Genomic DNA, 16835 nt, shown 5'->3' on the forward strand with positions numbered 1-16835 from the left:
GCAATACGTGCTCATTCCAAAAACTTAAGAAAATGCAGCAAGATACATAAGAAGAAAGAAATTCTCCCAGAATCTTCTCTCTTAGAAATAACTACTATTAGCATTTAATGTGCCACCCTTTTTTCTGCGCACAGCTATTTATAAAATTCGGTGGGACTTCATACACAGTTTTGCATTTTGCTTCATTTCACTTTGTACAACCAGTGCATTTCCCCATTTCATTATCTATGCTCCAAAAACACCATTTTAATGACTGCATAATATTTCATTGTCTGGTTGTTGCAGAATTTAGTCAGCCAATTCTCTATTTGTAGGCACCCAGGCAGTTTCCCATTTTTAATGGTTATAAATGATGCTGTGGTGAATATTCTTGTCCAGGAAATCTTTATCTAGGTTTCTGATAGTTTCCTGGGAAGAAATTCCCGGAAGGGAAATCACAGAGTCCCAGCTCTGCTGTGCGGTACCTCTGTCCTCACTTAAAGATGCCCGGGGAGGTGAGTGGCTCCTGTCACCCCCAGTGGGTGGACTTCACTGCCTTTGAGGCCCGGCCTGCAGGATCTTTGTGAGTGCCAGTGGAAGGTGCAGAAGGGCCCCGCATCCTCCCCGGGGCCATTACCTGAATCCACTCCATGCAAAGCAGGACATCCCCCTGCAGGAATCACTTCGTAATTGACTTAGAGACTAAAGCATATTTAATTAACCATGGAAACCCTCCCAGCCATCTGCCTCTGTTTTTATTTTGAGGAAGAAGGCAGATCTTACTTCCTTCAGCTCCCTCTTTTTGGGGATGGAGCTCATTTCCAGTATCTTGGTTCCTGTGTAGAGCACGGGCCTGCTCCACTGGTGGTGGCCCAAAGTGGCAGAACCATGGGTTTAGCCTGAGGTGGCAGGCCGGGTCAGAGGTCATGCAGGCCTCAGGTTTAGCCTGAGGGGGCAAGGCCAAGGCAGCACCTGCTCTGGCAGAAAACTGGACATTTGCCAGTCCCAGCCTCTGCCTCTTGGCTGCTGGCCTAAAATCACAGGCATCCATACTGGAAGGTGCCTTAGAGGAAAAGGCCAAAGCTCTCATTTCTCAGGTGAGGAAACTGAGGGCTGGAGACCCTCAGGGCATGCTCAGGGACACGGAGTCTGAGACTCTGTTTCTTTGCTCCTTTGCTGCACCCTCGAGGGAGGAGGTATGGCTTTGATTTCAGCTACACTCTACAGGCAGGGGACTCAAAGGGGATCCTAAGGGCTATAATGGCCCACAATGTCCAAGCAGTTTAAAATGTGCAAAACGCATTCCCACAGCACGTCTTGCTGGATGGACACTCACCCAGCCCCTGCGGGCAAGGGAGACTGGGGAGGTCATGTGACTTGCCTGCAGACACATGGCTGATGAGCCAGTGTGGAGGCTGATGGAAACACTAAGTGCTTTGATCTGAATTGCTAATATGTCCAAATGCCTTTTATTTGCATGGTGTTCCTCAGAGGGCCCTGGCGGTGAGCTCACTGAGGAAGGGTCTGATGGAACATTCGCCCACTTGTCACTCATGACATCACCTCCTCCAGGAAACCTTCCTAGGGTCTCTCCCCCCAGCTACCCGCCCCCCCTCCCACCCCATCCAGGGTGAGTTGGGAGGGAGGACTGGTTCTCTGCCCCTTTGTCACCCCACACGTACCCCAATATCCCCTAAGGCTCTAAACTTCACACTGTAACCCCAGCTCTAGCCAAGGGCGTGGCTGACACTGGTCGGTCAGTAAATGATATTGAGTTTAATGAGACTGAATATAGACCCAGGTGTGATTGCTCCGGTAGCTTTCCTTCCCCCCTTCCCTTTCACTTTGGCAGGAAGTCATCTGCGATCCCTCCGGGGGTGAGTATTATGTGTGCCCTGAGATGGTCCCTGAGGGCGGCCATATGGACCCGCGTGCTGCCAGGCTGGCTGTGTGCCCCAGATCCTGAGCTGTCGGTGGAGATAGGGGTCGAGCCCAGAGACCCCAGCCAGGTAAAACTACCTTTTGATAGATGTGCCGACGGGCCTGGGAGGGGCACTCGGGAACGTAGGCCACTAGGTGGCCTTGTGCTTTTTGGGCAAGTCATTTCCACCCTCCTCTGGCGATAAGGCAGTTTGACTGGACCCTTCCATCTCTGATGTTGCACATCCCACGACTCTATAATGACCCCTGTCAGAAGCCATCCTGCGGGATGAGGACAGGGGCAAAAAGATAGCGAGTCAACTCCAACCATTGGTCAGGACGCCGGACCTGCTAACCAACTGCAACGCTTCCTACATACCCAAGGCTCAAGTCAAACAGAAAAGCACAAAGCTCCTGGATCCACTTTAACATCCCTGCGAGGCTGAAAATCTCTCTCCTTTTTAAGCTGTAAAAGTTGTGCTCCCTGAGACAGATGCCCTCATCTTTAATCATCTTCCACCGTCTCCAGCCACAAGCAGCCCGAAAGGTGATGAATTAGGACCCTGTAGATAGGTTTTCCTCCAGAGTCACATGTTAAACCCAAAGCAGGTCCTGGCTCCGCTGAAATCAGATGAGCTAAGAAAAGCCCTCGGTGGCAGAGCGCTGGGGTCCCCCGACCCGGAGGCACGCGGCGGTCTCCCCCAGCGCCACCCGCCTGGGCGTCTGCGCGCCACCTGGGCTGGCTCTTCTCTGAAATACGGTAAAACGAGGGTGCAGAACTCATTGTTTTCTATCAAGGGCATGGCCCACGGAATGGAAAAATCAATCAGTGGAGGAAGATGAAAGTAAAATGCAGCTTCATTCTCTCTCCTTGGGGGGAGAGAAAGAGAAAAGGTTACAGTCATTTGCTTTTACAAATCAGGAATGGGGAGCATGCAACTCTCTCTCTGGCAAACACAACCCCTAATAAAAACACACCGCGGGTCCATACTGTGGCCAGTTACTGAGCGAGGCTGAAAGGGAGGGGGACAGAGAGGTTCTAGGAATGGGGGCGGGGGAGAGCCGCTGAGTCAGAAACAGGTGAGGAGGAATAAGGCAAATATCAAAATCAGGGAGAGAGAGAAGACGAAGCAGAGCCACAGTCAAAGAAACAAACCTGCAGACAAAAACGGGGAAGCGTGGACAGGACACAGACACAGACCCTTGATGTGATGAGAGACCGAGATGGAGAAGCCCGAGTGACAGCAAGGAGCACGTGAGGGGTGTGGAGGGAGGCTGAGACTGAGCTCATCCAGGAAAATAGCTATTTGGAGTAAATGACAAGGCCATCAAGGGTTGTTGTTGTTTCCTAAAGAGACAAAGATTACCAGAATTACTACTACTACTACTACTACTACTACTACTACTACTACTACTTCTTCTTCTTCTTCTTCTTCTTCTTCTTCTTCTTCTTCTTCTTCTTCTTCTTCTTCTTCTTCCTCTTCTTCTTCTTCAGAATTACTTTGGCACGTGTTTTCATTTCTACCTGAACTTTGAGAAGCACAGACATTCCCCAAAATCCATTTTCCTCATTTGCTGGGGCAGACGCCGCTCATTTATGGCCCTGGGAAGGAAGACATCACACCTCAAGTGGTACGTAGACTTTTACGACGAGGCCACCAAAAGCTTTGAGGCACCTTGTGTTTTCATGGTTCTCACCTCTTGACTTAAACGGCCACGTTTAGCTCAACCTGTCCCATCCTTGAAGCAAAGCCTCATGTGTTCAGAGACAACTGATTTGGAATCAGGGACGGTTCAGGGCCAGAGCTGGCCACTCCACTCTGCTGGGGGACAGAGTTTGCTGATGCGTTTGCAAATGAGTAATGAAAACAAGATGGCCGGAGACAGTGTTGAATGAATGAATGAATGAGAGGAATGAGTGCCAGGCATTCTGGCCACATCATACCCAGCAGTAGCTTTCCAAACGTGCCAAATACTCTCACATTTCGCTGCCAAGAACACTGCCTCTTTTCTCCCCTGCTTCTGTCTGGTAAAACCCTTCCCGTCCATTGTTCAGCAATCGATTCATCTGTATTAAGCACCTCTTCTGCGAATCCCCTTTCCATCAACCTCTTACTCCTTTGCAGGTTAATGGCTCCTTCCTTTGGGTTCCTGACACCTGTTGTTGCTCTGCTGTAGGTCTTAGCATTTCCCAGTAGAGCAGGCTTTCTCAACGTTGACACTGTTCTTTGGGGGGCTGGGTACTGCTTTGCTGTGGGGGGGGCTGTCCTGGGTACTGTAGGATATTTGGCAGTGTCCCTCGCCTCTACCCTCTAGAATACAGCAGCCATATCATCCTCAGTTATAACAAATGAAAACATCTCCAGTCATGGCCGAATGTCCTCTGGGGGGTAAAAGTGATCCCAAGGACCCTGTATTGGAATGAGATGTGTTTGGGTATGTCAGCCCTCAGAGAGGGTGCATCCTCTGAACCCTAAGTGGCATAGAGAAGGCACCTGGATCCTGTAGAGGAAGAATCCAGACAGTTGGACTATGCCCATTGAACCAGCCAGTTGAACATATGCTGTGTCGGTCATTGAAATAAGGACGTGTTGGCATGTGAGATCTGTAACCAAATCCATAGGTCTCTACTGAGTCCTGACCTACTGTGACCTGTGGGGGACACGCATGAGGGATATAAAAGGCGTTTTACATCTAACGCACTTGTGATGATCCAGTTCATCAGAAAAGTCCTGTAGCCACGGGACACTGATGTAGGAATAGCAAGCAGTTTGCAATGAGGTTTTGAAGCAGGTCCCTCTATAAAGGATTGGGAGGGCGGTTAGAGCAGGGAAAACCAGAGTGGGCTGCCATTCCTGTGGAGGGCTTAGGAGACTACATAGAACCTGACCTGGGCCTTTAAAGGTGAGTAAGACTTGAATGAGGACAATGACACTGGGGTAAGTGTGGTGTGGTGTGGCCTGAGATCCAGTTGGCCAGACCCACAAAGTTGGGTCTTGATTCAGAAGGCCAAGTGTTTCCCAGTATGTCCTGAATCTTCATCAGGGTCACTGGGAACAGTGGTCACAAATGCAGAGTCCTGGGCCTTACAGGCTTAGTGAATCCTTTTTGCTGGGGTGGGCCCAGGACTCTGTATTTTTCACATGCCCCGGGTGATTCTGATGCTTGATGAAGTTTGAGACCTACTTCTGGCAGGGGGCGGGGGGCATTGACCGGTCTTAGTAATAACCTTGGTTTTCCATTGTATGCAGACTGTAGTATTTATATAGTCCAATAGAGGGGGTCAGTACACAGACTGAAACTCCTGGAACCAGAGTGCCAGGGTTCAAATCTTGGTCCTGCCATTTCTACTGTGCCACCTTGGGCAATTTACTTGAAACCTCTGTGCTTTAATCTTCTCATCTATACAGTGGGATTCACAATGTCCCTGCCTCTTGGGATCTTTGTGAAGACTAAAGAAGTCAATACATCTAGATGCACAGCGTGGTGCCTGGCAGGTAGCAAATGCTCATTCGATAATTAGTCATCATCATTATTGTTATTATGTTAGCATGTGATGTTCGCTGAAGGTTTGAAATATGGTCTTTAGAATATGATCTGCGCTGTTCCCCTCACCTTGCCTTCGGTTACTCCTGAGATTTAGCTGGCCCCTTGCTCCTCCAGAAGGAAGCCGGGCCTGATGCTCTCTGAGTGAGGGGAGAGGCAGCTGTGGACACAAAGGAGCGTCCTGGCAGGGTCAGGTCCCTCCTGGTCTGCGGCTTTGACAGAAGATACTTCTTGCCTCCCTAGCTCTGGGGCAGACTTATTGGAGGTCCAGACCTCTTCCTGGCCTTGCCAGATGGCAGTTGTCACTCCTCAGCAACCCTGTCCCTGAGGGGTCCTGAGCCAGAGCAGGAAAGAAGGGAGGGCAGAAAATGGCTCCATCTGTATGAAGGGCCATGGCCTTGGCCCTCCTATTTGTAATAGCACAACTCTGCACCCCAGGGCCTGGAACACGACCCGTCTTCCTCTGAGCCTCAGGGTGACCCTATAAAGTGGGTGGGGTGGCCTTACCCATCACATTTAAAAAAAAAAATGTTTATTTAGTTTTGAGAGGGTGGGGAGGGGCAGAGAGAGAGGGAGACACAGAAGCAGGCTCCAGGCTCCGAGCTGTCAGCACAGAGCCCGACACGGGGCTCAAACCCACATACCACAAGATCATGGCCTGAACCAAAGTCAGATGTTTAACCGACTGGGGTTTAACCCCACCCATCACATTTTTTTTTTTTAAGTTTATTTATTTTGAGAGAGAGCGAGAGAGAGAGTGGCAAAGGGGCAGAGAGAAGGAGAGAGAGAGAATCCCAAGCAGGCTCTGCCCAGACAGTGCAGCGCCTGACCGAGGCGTGAACCCACAAACCACGATATCATGTCCTGAGCTGAAATCAAGAGTCAGCCACTTAACCAACTGAGCCACTCAGGTGCTCCTGCCCATTACATTTTATTTTACTTTACTTTATTTTATTTTATTTTATTTTATTTTATTTTATTTTATTTTATTTTTATTTATTTTATTTTTTAATTTTATTTTATTATTTTATTTTATTTATTGTATTGTATTGTATTTATTTTATTTTATTTTAGAGAGAGACAGAGACAGCACGAGGTGGGGAGGGGCAGAGAGAGAGAGAGAGAGAGAGAGAGAATCCCAAGCAGCCTCTGCCCTGCCAGCGCAGAGCCCCACAACGGGTCTCGAACCCACGAACCTGTGAGATCACGACCTGAGCCGAAACCAAGAGTCGGACGCTTAACCGACTGAGCCACCCAGGCGCCCTTACCCATCACATTCTCAAAATAACAGCTTTCTTGAGCTAAAATCCACATACCTTGCAATTCACCCTGGTGACGTGTGCAGTTCAATGGTTTGTAGTATGTTCACAGAGTAGCACACCCATCCCCACTGGCTAATTTTAGAATATCTCCTCACCCCCCAAAAGAACATTTTCGTCACGCTCTTTCCCCTCCTCCCAGCCCCTGGCAACCACTGATCTACTCTCTGTCTCTATGCATTCGCCTATTTTGAACATTTCATATAAATAGATTCATACAATATGTGATCTTTTGTGTCTGGCTTGTCTCACTTTGCATCATGTTTTCGGCGCCCGCCCGTGTCGTAGCAGGTTTTGAGGGCCAAATAATATCCCATCGCACGGGGGTAGCACGGTTTGCTAATCCATCTATCAGGTGAGGGACACTTGGGTTGTTACCCCTTTTTGGCTGTTAAGGCTGCTGTGAACATTGGTGTCCAAATCCTTGTACAGATGTATGTTTTCCTTTCTCTGGGGAGACACCTGGGAATAGAATTGCTGGGTCACGTGGCAGCTCTGCATTTCAACTTCTGAACAATTGCCAGATTGTTTCCCAAGGTGGCCGTACCATTTCACGTTCTCACCCAAGCGCATAAAGGTTGCAATCTCTTCGCATCCTTGCCAACACTTGTTATTATCTGTCTTTTTTATTATAACCATCCTAGTGAGTGTGAATTGGTATCTCATTATAGGCTCATCTCACTTTATAAATAAGGAAATTAAGTCTCAAAGAGGTGAAGCAGCTTGCCCCAGCACACTCAGATAGCCAGAGAGGAAGCCAAAATTCAAATCAGGCACGTCTCCCTTCTAAATTCCCTTTTTTTGTTTTTTCTCTTGTATCGGGCAGCTCTCCAACTGGATGACTTTGGGCCTGGCCCCGTATCTGAGTCCAAGCAGTTCTTGAGATTCACATCGGTCACGGGGCAGGGACGCTCTGGCGGTCAGCTGCTCACTGTTCACGCGCCTGGCCGGCCTACCGGCTGCTCCTCATTGAACGCCTACCATGGGCCCAGCTCAGGAGATAGAAATAGGTTAAGGAAGAATTGATTTCTCGAGAGACTTCATCGAATGAAAGAGGGATTCTTTTTAGGCTGTAGATTTATTATTTGCCAGCAAATGGCCAAAAGCTGGTTTGGGGGAGAGGCGGGAAAAGGAGAAGAGAGAGGGACCCCTGGCAGGAGGCCTGGAGGATGATGACTTGAGCCAGTTTAAGGAAGATTTGGCACGAATGCTGAAGGGCGTGGCCAGAAAGAAGAGGGCCAAGTTAGGGGGATTGGACTACCTTCAAGGATGGGTTTGGGGATGAAGAGGGAGAAAAATGGAGCCTGGCCAGGGTAATGTGCTGTCAGGGGTACTGGAAATGAGAACCAGTTCAGTCTCCCCTCTTGGAAGGCTGGCAGTTTTGGAAAACGTGCTCTGGAGCCGACGGTTTTCCCTGCGACCGTTTCAGCCTGTTTGGGCTTTCACACTTCAGTTTACAGCCTCAGCCCCTGCTGTTTGCTCTCTTATTTATTCTTTTTTACAGGAAAAAAAGCCAATGAATTTTTAATCGAATCGAGCTGAGGTATTTGACCAGTGAATCAGAAAGGCTTCTAAGTCTTAGGGTGGTGGTGGTTGAGGGGAGAGGAATTCACTCCCATCTGCCCGGAAGGAGGTTAGCGCTGCAGGGAGTGAGGCCCTGTTCCACTGGGTCCGGCACAAGAGTGCAGACCAATCCTGTATCCTTCACGGCAGGATTTCCAAGCTCCCTGGGGGATCGTGTCTCTCAGGGACAACAGCTGATGAAGGTGCTGCTGGTGGATGAAACATCCAGCTGCACAACGTGGAAGGAACTGGAAGGTATTATGCTGAGTGAAATAAGTCCGTCAAGAAAGGACAGATATCATATGTTTTCACTCCCGTGTGGTCTTGAGAAACTTAACAGAAGGCCATGGGGGAAGGAAAGGGGGAAAAATAGTTACAAACACAGAGGGAGGGAGGCAAACCATAAGAGTCTCTTAAATACAGAGAACACACTGAGGGTTGGTGGGGGTGGGGGAGAGAGGAAAGTGGGTGATGGGCATTGAGGAGGGCACTTGTTGCGATGAGCAGTGGGTATTGTATGGAAGCCAATTTGACAATAAACTATATTAAAAAAATAAAAAACAAAAATTTGGAGAAATAAAAAAACAATTAGGACATGGGGGAAAAAAAACAAACCAAAAAACATCCAGCTGCATGCAGACGGTCTAGCCCAGGGGGCGGCAAACTTCCCTGTAAAGGACCAGATAATTTTAGGCTTTGCGGGACACTGTGGTCTCTGTCATCTGTTCCTGTCCTCCTCCCTCCCCTGCCTCTTTTCCTCTTGTCCTTGTCCCTCTCCTTTTTCCATAACCATTTAAAAATATACAAACCATCATTATTAGCTCGTGGACTATACAAGAACAGACTGTGGGCCAGATTTGCCTGTGGGCCACAGTCTGCAACCCCTGGTCTAGAGGTGTCTTGGAAACTAGCTTGGATGAATTGCCCAAATTTGGGGGGCTTCATATATTTGTTGAACACCTACTGTGTGCACGCCTCCTATCAGAAAATGTTCATATTCTTTGCAATGGAAAAAACATGAAGATAAATCAAGAAAGTCAGTTCCAGTTGCTGTGAGTGTGAAAACAATGGGCCGCGAGAGAGAAGGCCTGGGTATCTGGCCTACTTTGGTCGCCAAGGAACCTGTAGAATTACATCTGTAAAAAGGAGGCAGTAATGCGTTCTTTGCAGGATTAAATAAGCTCAGGAATAAAAATTTTGAAAAGTGCTACACAATAGAAGCTATATTTAGAGAGTTGGGAGTTACACATACCTATGAATAATTGATTGACAGTATAAAGCTACGATCCTAGAGATGTCACAGGTTAGGCAAGAAAAGAGGTTGACTGAAATGCTGTGAATTGGGACCTACAATTTAGGCATGTATCAATTAAGATTGGGCTTAGCTGCTTCCTACAGGAAACCCAAAGTAATAGCGGCCTAAATAAGTCGTCTCGCTCTCAATTAAAGTGCAAGAAGAAGGCAGTCCAGAACTTGTAGGGCAGTCTTATGGTGTCGAGAACCCAGGATAGATCGTTTGCTCCATTATCCTTGCACGTAGCTTCTGTTCTACAAAGTTACCTTATGGTCCAAAATGGCTGCTAAACCTCCAGCCATTTTATCTGCATTCCAGACATGTGAAAGGAAGAAGGAGCAAAGAAGAAGATGCACACCAGCAGCCTTTCAAGGAAGCTTTTTAGAAGTTGGCTCCAAATACTGTTATTTATACCTAATTGGCTATACCTAGCAGCAAAGGAGGCTGAGAAAGTCAGTCTTTATCCCAAATGGCCATGTGCCCAGCTAAAACAAAGACATTCTGTTTTTAAAGAGGACAATGAACACTGCGATGGGCAACTAGCTATGCGGCTGCAAGTAGCAAATTCCTGGGAAGGATGGATGTCTGGGCGGCTGGATCACGGAGGGCTTCATCAGGGGAATGAGATTGAGCCTGGTCCTGAAGAAATGGACTGAGTTTTAAGTGCTAGACATAAGTGGAGAGGGCGCTCCAGGCAGCGGAATGAATGTAAGCCAAAGGGAACGCAGTATGGGGGAAGATAGTGGGCAAGCTAGCCTAGCCAGGAGCACTCCTATAGAGGAGGTTTGAGAATTGGTGGTGGAAAAGATAATAAAAGCTAGCTGTAACCAGTTGGGGCCCCTACACCTTGGGCGCTGTGTGGCTCCTTAGCCACTTTGTGACTCCCCAGCAGCTCCTTCCCTCGTCCTCCCCTCCCTTTGCTATGTCACCCACATGGCGTCTTTTGCCAGGCTGCCGCCCCCCGGGAGGTGGTCCCAGGGCCTCTTGGGTGGACCCCTTCAACACAGCCCTAGTCCGTCCCTTTCCCCTGCATCCACCCAGTCTTTGGCGACACCTGGCATCTTTGCTCCACTAAACTCTGCAAGTGGATATGACTTCCTGCTCAGTGGTGTCTCTTCTTCCATCTGAGGACACAGGCCGAGCCAGTGGTCTCTTGCCTTTAGACTTTTTTCAGAGTGAGTTGGGCCCTAGTGTCTGTGTTCTAGCTCTGGGGGCCTGCGGGTCAACATACCTCTCCTTCTAGCTCCAGGGTGAGGTTTTGCTTGGCTTGGGGACATGGAGATGGGCAGGTGCAGGTCACTTCAGTCCTCACCATTAGCTCCGAAGTCCAAAAACTCCCACCTCCCTCCAAGCACCTCAGTCAGTCTCTAGCCTTCTCTTCTGCACGGGCTGAGATGCAAGATGGGACAGGGGCCACACAGCCAGGGTGGGCCCAACCCAAGCAAGTCCTACCCAGATGATCTGGCATCTCCCTTAAGAATGTGTGGGCACTTCACGCCTGAAATTCGCAGTTTTGGGACCTCAGGGGAGATTCCACAGCAGCAGGGCAAGTCCTCACAGAGTGTTCTGCTCGGTATATTACATTTATTGACCTCTCACCGTCCGTCGGGCACCTTTAGCCCATTATCTGTGAGGTTGTTACGAGTGAAGAAATGGACAGAAGTGAGTGAGGACTGGAATATCCTGGGGGAAAATCATGAAAAGAGAGGTCAGGAAAGAGCTGGGGCCAGATTGCAGAGGCTTTTTATGCCAGGCCCAGAAGCACAGACTTTTTCCTCGGAGCACATTGAAGGATTTTGAGCAGGTTGTGATGTGGTCTCAGTTGTGCTTTTGAAAAGTTGATCTCAAAGTGTGGGATGGATTGGGAAGAGAGGGACAGATGTCTTCCCATTACAGTGTAAGCCCCGGGAAGGGGTGGGGTATGGGGAAGAGAAAGAGGGGGAAGGGGAGGTGGGGGAGAAGGGGGAAGGAGAAGGGGTGAGGGGGAAAGGAGGCAGGGGGCGGGGGAAGAGAGAGGGTTTGGGTGGTCTATTTCTTTCTTCACTTGGAAGCATACGGTTCCTGGGTGCCCAACACATGTGAGAGAGGGTTGGATAAACAATGCAGGACCATCTGTGGTCCTTGCAGAGGCTCACAAAGCGGAAGGGAAGACGGAGGAGAATGCCCACGGACATGTGCAAGGCCTCTGGGACTTACAGAGGGCTTTCACAAGGGTTACCTCGCTGGATTCCTGCCCCTGTTCCACGCAGCAAGCAGGACAGATGCTCTCCATTCCACAGATGAGAAAACTGAGGCACCAGCAGATTCATGGGCTCACAGTTATACAGGTGGGTGGGGCAAAGCTGGGACTCAAATCCAGTGCTGTTTCTGTTACCTCAGGAGCATACAAGAAAGGTACCCGGAGCTCTGGGGGAGGTGCTGTTGGGCAGAATAGGGTTCTAAGGACTGGGTTCTGGAGTCAGACTAACTGGCCCCATTTCCAACTAGCTGTGTGAACCCAGGGCAAGTTTCTTAACTTCTCTGTGCTGTAGTGCCTCCATCTGTAAAATGCGAGAACTGGTGCCTATATCCTAGAGTTGCTTGAGGCTCACTCAAGATACTGTGGGCGTGTAAAGTGCTCAGCACAGGCCTGGCCCAAAGTAAACTCTCTGTAAGTGATTCTACCAATATTATTAGATTTCGAGGTGGGTGGAACAGGGAGGACACCCCAGGCAGAACCAATGAGCCACTTCAGGGGGATGTGGCAGGGACCCAGGCCACCCTAGGACCTTCTTTCCATGTCCAGACCCCCTATAGTACCCTGTACTTCACCTTTGCTTCCTCTCCTGCATTTTCCTCCCATCTTCCTCTTCCTCTCCCTTTCCTTGTCCCATCTGTCTTCCCCTCGCCTCCCTGATGCTCCTTGCTGTTATGCTGGAAGCCCTGGGTGCTAAAGACTTTGCTTACACCTCCCCATTCTCTTCATGTGACTGTGGGCCAAGAGCCAGCCTTCCAAATTGCTTTGACATCCAATGAGGAGCACGTTCCAAAAATATCAGCTGTTTACCAGGTCTGCTAAAGGACATGGCCAGGGCATCTGGCTTTTCCTGGGGGAGAGAGGTTTCTGTAGGCAAATGTCTCCCTTTTCCTTATACTATTTCTCCTGATCCTTAGTCCAAATGGTCTCTTTTTATTAAAAGGACACACACACACACACACACACACACACACACACACACACACAGAGAGAGAGAGAGAGAGAGAGAGAGAGAGAGAGAGAGAGAAGAGAATATTATTACAATCTGCCCTCTGGTTTCATGGAAGGAGAGAAGGGAGAACAGGCTCTGGGGTTATCACAGCCATTAGTGGGAGATTATTTGTTCATCAGCCTATAAAAAGTTCCTAGACTTGGCCAAGGTAATTACCAGCCTAGGTGGCTGGCCACACTGGGGCACAGGGGAGGTGAGGCTGTCATTTCCAATTTACCAGCCTCCATTTGCTGCTTGGTCAAGGGGTTCAAATGAAAAGGTTAATTAAGAATCAGGGGATTTGCTCATCAGGTTAAATCATGTACACACAGCACAAAGGCCATGTCTACCCCTAACTGCTTTGAAAAACCAATTCTATTCTGCATGCATTTATTGACATACCACACCTCATCTCTCACTTCCACCTCCTCTACCCCGCCCCCAATACATTCCCATCTTTTCTGGAACATGAGTGTGCTAGGCTTTGTTCATTACAGGGCGCCACTTTTTTGGTACTCATTTGGGAAATGGGGCTTGTACCACAGTGAAGAGAAGCCTACACATGCATGGACTCCTTTCACATGAGCCATTTGCCCTGGGCAAATCACCTCCTTTGTCTCAGGGCCAGTTGGAGTAGATCCTCAATTTCTAATCACGATGATCTATGGGAGGAGGATAGATGGTTGGTCTGTGTCAAGATGGTCTTGAACTATCTTGGACGATTCTTTAAACTATGTGCCCTCCAGGGATTCTGATATGTGCCCCCCACCACCACTCAATGTTGTCCAAGTTTATTGGTATATGTAGTGGATGCTGTGGGTCACCCTGATCCTTCCTGCAGGACCAAGGTCTTCATTCCTCCAGCTGCTGTGACTCTTGGCAGATGATTGCCTTTCATCTGAGTCCCTTTCCAGGAATTGACCTCAGCCCAAACAACCAACTTTCTTAAGGTCATTCCACCTTCCTGCTTCCTGGCAGCAGCGTGCATCCAACTATGGATATGGGGGTGTAAATACCCATCCCTTTGCACTCAGAAGGGTCAGATCAGTCCAGAGATCTCTGTATAATAGGCTGAGAACTTTGTTGAAACTTCAGATCAGTTCAGCTCCTCCCTCTGCCCAATCCTACTTCCTTCATTCTCTCCTCCTGCCCTCACCCCTGGTTGTTGATGCCAAAGTACCTTCAATAAATCTCCTTTATGCAAATCTCCATTTTAGAGTGTCTCTCAGGTAACCCAACCAGGGTTGGGTTTAGGATCATCAAATCCAGTGAACACCAGGGCTGTCCATTAATTCAGCAAACACGTGTTTGGCATCTATGATGACTCTAGCCCTAGAAGTCTTCCTGGATAAGGAAGGATGCCAAGTGGGCCTTAAAGGGTAGGCAGAATGTGGAAGGAAGGAGGAGAGGAAATGAATTTAATAGCATCATTACTTGTATTGTGGCGGTCCTTCCTGTTTTCATGTCAGCTTGTGGAGCATCTCTCATAACAGAGATAATAGCAAATGGGTGGATATTTGAAATTATCCTGGATGGCCAAGATTACTAATTCTAGCTCTAGAATGGCAATATCTAATCTCTAATGGGTGCTGGATTATTGCCCATTGAAAATTCTATCGTGTTCCCATTGGCACACCTCCCCCCCTTCCCTTTAAAGTGGTGACCTCCTTCTACCCTATGGCCAGAATCAAATAGGAGGAAGTTCCTAGCCCCATGGTATTATTTGCAGCCTTTGTCTTGAACCTACCACCTCATCCCACTTTGAATCTTCTGTCAATTGTCCTTGGGTGCCTCCGCTTCTGGTCTCTTGTCTTGCCCCCTGCCCAGGGCTTTTCAGACTCTCCTGGGCTCTGATGATTGAGGTTGCCCTCCTAACTGTCACCTTTTGACTCCCTCCCCACTTACAGTCCAGACATGTTTTTACTCCATCTTTCTCCTCTCATGCCAGATGTCTCCCCAGTCCAGTGCAGCCCAGACTCTATCCCAGCATTGCCCCAGGTGGCTGGGTGTTCTGCTGGCCTATAATCCCATGGCCACAGACCAAGTTCAGCATTATTGGGAAGGGTATCTGCAGCTCTTAGGGGGTTAGGGTCTGTGGCTCTGGCTGGAGCACATGACTGAAATGGTCTCATTCTAAACAAAACAAGAAATGCTGTGAGGTCCCTTATTTCCAGTGCCCTTCATTTCTACTCCCAACTGCCATGGTGTGGCTTCTGGGTCCTGGTGCAGGCTCCTAAGAAAAAGGCAGGTTTGAGTGGAGCCAAGACCTCAGTGAGGCAGCTGGAGGCTTCGCATTGAAGGAAACCAGGAGAGACTTGAGAAAACAGCCTGGGAGGAGGAGGAAGAGGTGGGGAGGTTCTGTCCATGGTGCTGAACAACAATCCCAGAAATAATTAGTTGTTGGGCTTCTATTTGAGTCTCAGCACTCAACCGTGTACTGTGAAGAACCCAAAGGACATAAGGAACCAAGTTCCTGCCATAAAAGGTCCTTTAATCAAGTCGGAGACAATAAAACACCCACATGAGAAAATAGAGGAATAATCCTAAATGGTCCATATGATGATGGGTCTCAGAAAACTGCATGGGAGAAAGGTTCTGGCTGTCTTGATAAAGGGATCCCTGAGGCAAGCCCCGTTTTGGGGTCTGTGCCCTTTAGAGGGAAAAAAATGCTTTATAATGAAATGTTCTTTCTTTAGTCACCATAGCATCCCCTAGAGTATTTAAAGCCTAAAGGTCTTGGATATAAACTAGTTGATCTAACTGCAGCAGTTTAAATTTAGGTGCTAATGCTATGTTTGAAATGTAAGCACGTGATTGGCTTTTAGTTATGTCTTTAAAAAGGATTGGTGGGCAATTTTTGTCTGGATGCCCATCCCCAGACCATCTGGCCATGGTCTCTCAACCCTTGCTTGTTATAGTCACACCCAGATGATCCTATAAGCAGGAGGCTCCAGAGGCTCACTGCTGAGTGCTGTCCCTTCTCAGTTCTTCCTCTACCTTCAGCATTGTCAGGACCTGAGCCTGATGGGACTATGCTCATCCCCCTTCTCCACTCCCAGTATGTGCCCACCCCTTGCCTTGAAAAGGAAGAGGCTGCACCTTTGGATTCCTCCTTTAGCTAGGGACCTCCCTGCCTACCCCCTGGGTTTCAGGATGGACAGGAGGAGGCAGCTCGTCTGCACCTTCCTTCCAGAAGGTATCTTTGTGAAGATCAACTGCTCACAGAGGAAAGGAGCTGCTTTAGCTCTGTCATTGAAATGGGAAAAACTGATATTTCATCTGACCAATATACTGATCCCTGACTAACTTGCTGTATGAGGGGCAGGTGACATGTCTATTGGTCTCAGTTTCTCTCTTAAAACAAGAGGAGTTGACAAGATGGTTGAGCAGTGTTCTTGTTTGTTCATCTTCACAGTTTCTGAATCAGAAAATGTTGGTTTGGTCCTTACTTACACTGTACGTATATGTCCTTCATCTGTCTACCTAATTTCCTAAAGTCTTAACTCCATGAGAGCTAAACTCAGGGAATTCTCTATCCATGGGCATACTCTTTATTCTTATGTGACTTTATCTGGTGTCCTGCAAAGGATCTAGGCTAGACAACGTGGAGCCTAAAGGAACCCTTCGCCCATCTCTCCCCTGAGAACTTAATCAGAGTCAGCTTCACTAGCAAGCTCCTTTAATTTCCATTAACTCTCAAGAGAAAAGGCAGGAGGCATGACCAGCCTCAAAGCCTCACCACCCTGGAATGAGAAAAGAAAAGAGAGAAGAACAGATTTTCTTTTCAATCAATAGATTGGCCTATAGACAAAACATTCATTGACAGGGCTTCAGGAAGGGACCGAGTGATACCAAAAGGAGGCTGGTGCAGATAGGAAGGTGGAGATAGGACAGAAAATCCCAATTCAGTATGTGATAAAGATTGCCCAGGAAGGTTTTTCAAGAGAAGCTTTAAGAAGAGGCATTGAAACAGGATTTGTGAGAAAT

At 48.5% G+C, this 16835-nt stretch overlaps 1 long non-coding RNA gene across 8 annotated transcripts in view; it reads left to right on the forward strand.

The window, feature by feature from the left end:
- LOC106988848 (uncharacterized) overlaps positions 1-16835 on the forward strand; it is a 57091-nt gene that overhangs the window by 15011 nt on the left and 25245 nt on the right. For all 8 annotated transcript variants that reach the window (XR_003417765.2, XR_003417768.2, XR_003417764.2 and 5 more), the window contains 2 exons: positions 1832-1988; positions 3395-3531. This is a non-coding gene — a long non-coding RNA (uncharacterized LOC106988848). The remainder of the gene's footprint in view (positions 1-1831; positions 1989-3394; positions 3532-16835) is intronic.

This window comes from Acinonyx jubatus, chromosome E1 (genome assembly GCF_027475565.1).
Source record: "Acinonyx jubatus isolate Ajub_Pintada_27869175 chromosome E1, VMU_Ajub_asm_v1.0, whole genome shotgun sequence".
Lineage (NCBI taxonomy): Eukaryota > Metazoa > Chordata > Mammalia > Carnivora > Felidae > Acinonyx > Acinonyx jubatus.